This window comes from Montipora foliosa, chromosome 1 (genome assembly GCF_036669935.1).
Source record: "Montipora foliosa isolate CH-2021 chromosome 1, ASM3666993v2, whole genome shotgun sequence".
NCBI lineage: Eukaryota > Metazoa > Cnidaria > Anthozoa > Scleractinia > Acroporidae > Montipora > Montipora foliosa.
The window spans coordinates 30897217-30906754 of record NC_090869.1 but is presented as its reverse complement, the minus strand read 5'-3'; the positions used below and the strand labels follow the sequence as shown (position 1 = coordinate 30906754).

Genomic DNA, 9538 nt, shown 5'->3' with positions numbered 1-9538 from the left:
GGTCAAACGAAATGTATTTTTGTAACTACTAAGGTATCCCAGAATATAAGGGAAATTAAATTTTTGATCCAAAATCACTGGTCGGTTTTTACGGAGACACGCTCTTAATTATGATTATAATAAATTGATGGTATCGTTGACCACTCCAAGTAAAGAGCAGTGATCTAACTATTTTCTCAAAAATCAGTAATGCGACTCTGATTCTGGCAATAAAATAAGTATTTATTGTAATGTTTTTTGTAGCCCCTCCCCTGTTTTATTTCGCAAATTTTATGCCAAAGTCCAAAAAAGTTCCTTGGTTCTTCACTGAAGATGGTAAAACAAAGTCATTTCTGACATCCACCGAAAGAGAATTGGAGCTTCTAAAGACTTATTAGCCAATGGTACGCAATATATAGGTATTCTTACATGGTCGAAATTACTACCGTAGTCATCGCCAGACACATCCTTTTAGTACTGTCATGGTGTAAGCGACGAAACTTTTAATGAAAGGAAAGAGAGAATGGGGCGAGAGAATACACCGCCGTTCCACAGATACTGTTTTTTCATGACAACTTTCCATTTCTCGCAGTGTACCCAGTGGATCGATGTTATTCACGAACGGAGAACTCATTTCAAACCATTTATAGATAATATTACACCCTAGCAATCTAGCAAAGGAAATGTCTACCTTAAAATAACCACTGTTTGACCGTGCAAGGTGAAGGTAAAGGTAAAGTTAAGGCGCTAAGTTTAGCTTGAAACCACTTATAATTATCATTGAAACAGGGCTATCTCTGGCAGTTGGTTCTCTCGATTCATTCTCTCTTGTAAATAATCATGCGTATTTCACTCTGCACGATGTGCAGAACCAGGTTCGGTTCTTTGGTGACTTTTTTAACAAGGTGCATTTAAAATGCGACCAAAGAAGGCATCTGTCGCAAGCAATGCTATCTTCACATTCGTCGTTTATCACTTTTGTGCAAACGGAACAAACAAAGTCCATGCATTTCTATCAAACTATTTTTGAACTCGATGGATGTCCACCATTTCATCATCCCTGATAGTATCTGATATTCGTCCAATGGGCAAAACATCCTCTTTGTTAAGTAATGGCTTCATCCACGGCTTGTGACGTTGACAGAGAGCTCAGGATCATTCGGTCTTTTTCAATCGGACTGAGTTTCTTGAAGGAAATTAGCTTATTCTGACTTTCTGTTTTCTTCTTTTTCTTCGGGAGGCCTCTTTTTCGAATTTTGGGTGGCATCTTTATTTGGGAAAAATCAGGGGACTTAATGCCTTTTCTCGGATCGACATGTGTTGACACGGAGTTCTCCTTTAAAATTTTTCCCCATTCTGAATACTGACTTCATTCACCAGTTCATCGTCTGCTCCCAGCTCTCTTTTATCGGCGTTTCCTGTCGGCTTGTCTTCCTCTACCTGTTCTACCGAGATGTAATTTTCATGGCGAGTTTCACTAGGGTCCTCTGTTTCCTGGTCGGCTTCTGTTTGTGTGTGTCCCACTTCCTGGATAGTTACGTCGCAGCCAAGTTTCCAGCTCCTAGCCAAAGACTCCAAAACTTCATGTCATGTTTTGAACGTAGACATACCACCTTCACTGACAAGTGAGGCAAGAACTTGTGCTTTTTTTAATCCTTTTTTGAGTTTTTGGGACTGTGTAAGAGTGGTTCTTTTTTCTTCAATGACCGGGACATGCTCAACACAATGTTCCAGATCGTCGTCGTGGAGAACAGGGAGTGCCGGGCTGAGACAGTTTGTTGTTAAATAGAAATTCATTGTCCAACGCTTATGCACTAAGGTTTCATCAAAAGCTGGAAGAGTGACAAGCTCGTGAACTTTGAAAATGTGTTTGCAGGGAAGGGACATGCGCGTAAAGAAGGAGCACTGGCAATGACTGGTTGAAGCAAGAAGTGGTTCCTGATTCTTTTTTCGTGACTCACAAAGAATGAACTCACTGCTACTCTTTTGTGACAAAACCTCGACTTTAGCCACAGATCCATACTGTCCACGAACGAAATTAAATGCATACGGTGTAAGAGTTTTTGAATATTCCTGGAGATCTTTGCAAAGATGTTCAAATTCAGTCTGTCTTCGCGCGATTGTCATCACGTAATGATGGTTTCGTTCCTCTCGTAAGCATTGTAGCAATGACATGAATTCTGTGCAAAACTGCAGCAAACTTGCGTACCTCGAACAAACACTTTTGAACTTGCTGAAGGTGGATTCCAGTCTGTTGTTGGTGGTTTCACCTAAATTGAAATGTTTGTCTTTGAAGCAAGCTACCCATTGCTCTTGTATGGGATGCCAATTCTCCATGAAATAATCGATGACACTTCTGAAATTCGTTTGTTTTGGTTCATCAAGATGTTTTTCGTATTCGCCTTCACTCTTACAATGTGCCAAGGAGGACAGAATTTCGAGTACTCGTAGTCTCTCCGCAGATGTAATGCCCATCTTCTCGCATGTTATTTCTCATCTGAAGGATCTTAAGGTGTGATAAACGCAGATACTTAAACTCGCGGCAGAAAAGCAGGCTTTAAACACGTCTCGTTCTGTGAAATCCTTGTCTGACATTACAACTTTTGTTTCATTCCAAGAAGGATTATGCTTTTTGAATAAGTCCACCGTTGCCTGTATCACCTCTTTTGTCTCTTCCGCTACAATGAACATGGCCACAACCTCGCTAAATCCATCACCATCAATGCCCATAAGAAAATAAACAGGCATTCAAAGATCTAACAGTTTAAACGTCGCATCTACTAGGAGAATTTCTGGGAAATGGGTATAGATGTTTTGCATGTGAGCGTCTTGGTAGAATAGTCCTTTGAAATTATTCTCCTCGTCAACAACAACGTCTGTGCAACAACCTGGTTGTTTCTTCAAATAGCCTATGACATCTTCAAGATCATTCTTCCGAATATTTTTCTTTGAATTTTGTTTTATATTTGAGATGTCCTTTAATGTAACCTTTTTTCCAGTAGCAGTCTCAATCTTCTGTTGAAGAAGTTTGGGATTCGCCTGAAGGTTGATGGCATCCACGATGTCATTTGTAACCTCCTTACTTCGTGCAGCTCGTTGTCGAGGAAGGCGCTCATAAATTTGTTTTTGGAGAGCATGGTTGTGTGTTGTTGAAATGCGATTCACTTGCAGATATTTCCCATCTTCCGAGAGGGTTATATGGACTTCGAAAGGCCAGCCTTGGTTAAATGATTTTGTCTTTCGCTTCCTGTTCACTCTTGTTTCCACATTCCTTCCTCCAAATTTGCAGCTTAAATGTAGTGAATAGTACGTGAGATTAGGGTATGCAATAGAAACCCTCTTTGGAATATGCTTCGAGGCAGCGGTAAGTGTCCTGACGTCTCTTTTCCACAACTCACAGAAGTTACTATCTTCATACACCCGTTTGGCCTTTTCAAGTTCTTCAAGGGTATGGAATTTTTGCCCTATAAAGAACACATTACTTTTCATCACAACATTTCTCTCGACACCTTCTCCATAACCTTCTTCCTCCTCCAATGGCATCCCACCGGAACACTGAGGCATAACCATCATTAACGCTCTCATCACTCTTGTAATCATTGTCGAGGTAAATGTGGTCAAAGTTTTTTTCATCTTTCTGTCTTCTCTCTTGAATGGGAGCAACCTCCACATCCCCTGGGATTACAACGTTCTTCGAAAAAAGGCAGCAATTCTCCTTGTCATCTTCGAATTTTTTATCACCGACGGTGTTTTCAATCATGGACATTTCATCGATGGTTTCTCGTAACTGCTTTTGGTTTCCAACATTCAGCATTCCATCAACAGCTCTTTTACTTGAATAACCCAATGCATTTCCTGTACATATACTTTCCTCATCATTTTCGGAGATTTCCGCTTGGTTCTTCTCTTCTTCCTTTAGCACGCCGTCTGTGTTTCCTTTATTCTCCCAGACTGGATACTTCATTCTCTGCAACGGAGCGGTCTGCAAATGCTTGGAAATTTCATCGATCTCTTTATGCAAAGGTTGCGTACTCTCTTTTTTTAGCTTTCTGTCTTCACAATGCTTATGGAACATATCTTCACCGTCTTCCATTTCACAACCAATGTTTTCTTCTTTTGAACTATTGGCAACATCATCTGACAATCTGTCATCTTTTTTATGAATCATACCTTCACCAGCTGCCATTTGAAATCCAACATTTTCTTCTTTTAAACCATTTACATCATCATTCCATGAACTATCATTTTTTCTCCAGAGGGAGCCATTATGTTTGTACATGGCACTGATGCTCTGACCGTGTTTTCTTGGCGCAGCATTGATGGTTGTCATATTGTTATAAAGACGTCCTTGTCTTCTCTGGGTATTTACATTCTTCACTTTCCTGCCCTGTGGGACTTTTATCCGGTTGTCATCACACTTCTTCTTGCGGTTGGCAACGTCTCCAGGTTTCTTGCTTCTCATGGAGTGTGGCATTCTGTTGTTTTCCTCTAGATTTGACTTTGAGTTCCCTCTGGGTTCTACTGTTACTGTGTTGTGCTGGTAAAAGTCTACACACCCATCGTGCATCCAAGTTTTTCTTGCATTGAACCATGGGAACAAGAAGCTTCCCGCGTCGAATTCTTGTTAGTTTTTCTTTGGTTATCCACCTTCTTTCTTTTCTTGCCGTACTGCAATGTTATCCACCCTTCGGAAAGGTTCTGAATTCTGCTGGTGTCATCCTTAGAACAGGAATCCCCTGATGGTGACTCTCCGTTGTTGTTCTTCACATTTTCCTGGTTTTTGTCAGCATGACCATCGTCTGGAATGGTCACCTCGCCAAGGAATCAGCGACGGAAAGTGAAATTGTGATCTCGCAGTTGGGGTTTAACCTCCTCTCTCGTTATTCCAAGAATAGAGAGATAAATTGAATCGGTTAAAAGCCAAGAAATGATAGAGCATCTTAGAAAGTTGGAGTAAGCAGTAGGTTTCAGCAACCATTCCAAGCTGGTGGGAATTTCGGCATTCCGGTTGAGGAATACGTTTCTCCATAGGTAAGGGGCAACACAAGCGATTGCTGCAAGTACTGCAGCAGCGACTCCACAGACATTAGCACAGGTTTGAACTGGGATGTTTTCTAGGCAAGTGTTACAACAGGAATGACTTAGGCCAAAACTTTCAATGTGAGCTGGCATGATGCCGCTTACAGGCTTGGATGCCAAATTCCCCGGTTCGTAGATGGCTGTAACAAAGGGGGCAACTGCGTTCTTTAAATTCTCGGGCATCCCCCAACAAGAGGTATCAATATAATGCCATTTGTTGACCGTTAGGTTAACAGATATTAACGTCCAGTGATTGCCTTGATGCCACGGCTTGCTAATAAAAACTTCGTTTCGTTTGTTTTTTCCAACATTTGCGAAGAGAACAACGTACTTCACTCCATCTCTGATGTTATAATTTATGTACTCGGGAAGCTCCTGCTCATCGACCAAGACCATGTTGTTTTAATATGAGTGCTGCTGTCTCTTCGCTTTCTTTATTCAGAATTTCCGCAATACCCGTTATTACGCAAAAATTGAGCCAGCCTGTTCCTGCTATAGTGGCCAGGTCAGATGCAAGGATACATCAGTTACTGGACAGCGCGCTATAGTGGTTAGGGGAGCATGCCGAATCCGGGAGTATTATTTCTTTCCTCAGCCACTGTTGCTCTTTAAGCACGGCATGCTTTACGTTTCTGAGGCTATGTATTTTTAACAGCACGTCGATGGCATCTATTGTGAACACTCCTATATCACAATCGACAGCAACGTAGTTTCCCTTTTGACAAAGCTCTTTCATCTCCTGGCAGGAGGACTCTGAAGGAATTCTTGTCAAGGAAAAAATATCTGTTGGTTCCTTGGGCTGCTGTGATAACAGCGTCTTCCTACTCGTCTGAATGACGGGGGGGTGTTCTATGGAAGCAGCTTCTTGCCTAGTCGTGCTTTCGATCTTTCCGTTTCTAACAACGTCCTTTAAAGAAAAAGAGACATTAACTAAAGAAATGATCATCGCACTTGGTGGACAATTTAAGCAATTGTCGCTTATACACCTGAAAAAATTCAGGTGACTTCAACGGGATTAGAACCCATGACCTCTGCGATGCCGGTGCAGATAGGATTTCTTTCAGAAAAAAAAATATGTGCTCGTGAAACACGCAAATTAATACCAGATATTAAACAATGGACTGAGAAAATTCAGCACCATATTATGTAAGAAAAGAATGAATCTCTCGCAAGTTCTCCTATGGGTCAAGGCGGTATTAAACGTTGATTTCTTGGAGGCGGTGAAACTTCTCACGGTCTCTGCCTCCCAGACCGGGGGATAAGCGGGGCACTCGCTCTAAAGTCAGCGGTTTTCACTTTAGCGCAGCATAGTATTTTGCATAGATTGATGTTTGATCGACCGTACGAAGGGGGTCCAGGAAGAAAAAAGAAAAAATTCTCTGTAAAGTGTTCTTCAATCATTCCAATTACAGTTTGAAAAAGGCTGTCGTAGCCAACGATTTGTCAAGTCTAGTATGGAAGGTGTAGGGATATTTTCGATGACATTGTGTGGCTATTTAAATCTGTAATATGCAGTGACTTTACCGATCGATGAACAACTGCTGACAAGTGAAGCATTCTGTTACAAATATTTATGATTAAATTACGCATTCTTTAGAGATTTTTGCATTGATTTCTAAGAGATTGCTTTTTCATTACCGACTTTTTGTTGGTTGAGCAAAAAGTTATAAATAAATAAATAGTTGTCTTTTCTTGTCCATTGAAGGGTTGCAAGTGTTATCATTGCTGCTGCGAAAGCGAGTTGTTAATTTCACAGGTGTCATCATGTTTTTCATCCCTTGTTACAAGTTGTTGGTTTCCTCTTCAATTTTTTTTTTCAACTTATCATTTTCTAAGGCAGTAAATTCCCTAGTTTCTGTCGTTAGTTTCTATTCTCTCTTTTTGCCTCAGTATCCATAAGAAATAACTTTCATTTTTGTTTTCGTTTAGAACTCCACTGCTTCACTTACTGGCCCCAATGGCTAGTGGAAGCTCAAAATCTACTAGCCAAAACTGAAATTTCACTAGCCTTTGGCTAGTTGGCTACCGTTAGTGTCGAGCCCTGCAAGTCTCCATAAATGAATTCGTCCCAGTTGCTCAAAAATGTAATTACTTTTTATCACTGTTTTTCCTCAAACAATTATTTGTGTTCTGAAACGTTCTTTAAAAAGGGACTATAACTTAAAAATAACCCTTATCGGTAGGTCAGTCATAATGCAGCTGAAGTATATCTGGTTTTCTTCTTCAGATCATTTGGGCATGAATTGGATGCACTTCTGGTTACAACAAAATTAGTCACATGCGAGTTAACCGACCATGCTTTCCGGTTTGAGGGAGAATGCGAAATTACCGGCATCCCATTTACTCCAATTTTCGTCCTTACAAAGGTTCTAGTTATCGATATGGACTCATCATAATATAGTAGTAAAACTTGTGATTTTAGGCTTCACAACAATCTATGATTATGCACTTAATGTTGCATAAACGGCAGATTTGTTTACATTTTGCTCTTTAAATTCAACCTGTCCTGATAAATTCTGGGGATAAATCTAGCAGCTTGCAACACTTGAAAAATAGGTCTTTAAATCGACGATGATCAAAGTATGCAATAAAAATATTTACATGAGACACCACAAAAGGTTGATGAAGATCGAAAATGAAAAAAGCTGAGATGGATTTGGAGACATCTTGACGAAGAATATTGTCTAGCCTTTAAGTCAAAAAAAGCACTTTTGACGGAGATATTATAATGATATTCAGAGAATACATTACAAATATTTCACCGGAAATTTATTCTCGAAAAGTGGAAAACTCACCCTAAACTCCTCCGATCTTGTTTAAACAGCACCAAACGTTGTGCTCCTTCCAGAGACGTATTATGAATGAATGAGGTAAAGTTGTGCAATCATCGTACAGCATCACATGACCCGAGTTCCCTAAAGTTTGTCTCGTTGTGCGATGAAGAAAAAGACCCCATTTTTGCACAAAAATGTTATACCTTGTAAAATACGGCTTAATCATACTAATTCCAATTAGAATATTGACCAAAATGAAAAACTACTCTGTTTTGGGTAGCAAATATGCACTGTCTGAAAACTGCGTAATTGCTACCGTAGGAAATACTCACTTTGCGTAGCAAATACGCACTGACCGAAAAGTGCGTATTTCTTACGGTAGCAAATACGCAGTGACTGAAAATTGCGTATTTTCTTTGGTAGCAAATACGCACTCATGGTAGCAAATACACACTGACTGAAAATTGCGTATTTTCTATGGTAGCAATTACGCATTCAAGGTAGCAAATACGCACTCAGATCTAACTCTCTCTCTCTCTCTCTCTCTTTCTCTGAAAAAAATTAAAAATCATTTGTGATATATTACATAGAACTATAATATATTGAGAGAGACTGATATTGTGCTGATATTGTTTGGTTTTGCTCATCCTGCCGTCTGGACTGTCCTATTGCTGAAAGTACCAGAGAAGAATTTAACATCAGTGCATCAGTGGATTCATTTCCAGAGTCTGAAAATACCCGAGAAGATCGAGAAAACTTCAACGTCAACGCTATAATGGGCCTGTGTATAGAATCTTCAGTGGTCATCCTAGAATCAGAAGAATTCAAGCCTCCAGTTAATGCATCATCTGAAGAGTCCACATTCCATTCTCCGAAACTGCCAGCAATTGAAGAATTGTCTATTTACGAACCAGTATCTTGTCCTGAAGCAGAACCATTGAACCCTTCTCTCAAATTCAGCATTGTGGAAGGTGCTACTAATAAAGGAAAACGAAAGCTTATCGACAGCTACGGATACAGCTCTAATATGAACAGACAACGAATTACGGCTACTGACTGGCAATGCACAGTACAACCATTGGTAAGAAATAAAGAAACAAATTAATCAATTGCCAGCCTTTCACGTGATTACCTTGAGAATTTCACAATTTAAATCAATTCATTGAAACACGTCGAAAACGTCGGGATTGATCCAAGCTTTCCACAACCACAAAAAAAGAAAATTTTTTTTTTCTTTTTTAGCTTTATTCAAAGAGAAATTTAGCTTTCCAGCGAAAAAAAAAATTAGTGTAGCAATGCGTGGCGCAATCATTTACCGTATACTGTTGCCAGTGTTTCTAAAATAGCTTCATTCCGTGTGTGTTTCATATTTATAAGTGCTATTAAACCTGTCTATTTTTTTTTCTAGGGAAACCGTTGCATGCCCACCGTCATTCAACGATCGGACAGTACTTTTGAGATGGGGAAGAAAGTCCATAATCACCCAGCACCAATAGGAGCTATGGTGGCGACGAGGATCAAATGTCTTGTGAAGCAGGAGGCGTCAAATGATGTATTCAAGCCAGCGTCTGAGGTGGTAAACGATATCCTTCTTAATGAGTTAACGGATGCTCCTTGCCTAAGCCTGTTGTGTCTAGATAGTCTACAGTGAACTGGGAATCGCTTCTGCCAGCAGTTGTGGCCTCAAGACCCTAAAGACCTGGAGT

The 9538-nt window shown here is 40.1% G+C and overlaps 1 pseudogene; it reads left to right on the top strand.

Annotated features, from left to right (window-relative positions):
• Positions 1-8607: 8607 nt before the first annotated feature.
• The window catches only part of LOC138012762 (uncharacterized), a 2263-nt pseudogene continuing 1332 nt past the window's right edge, over positions 8608-9538 (top strand).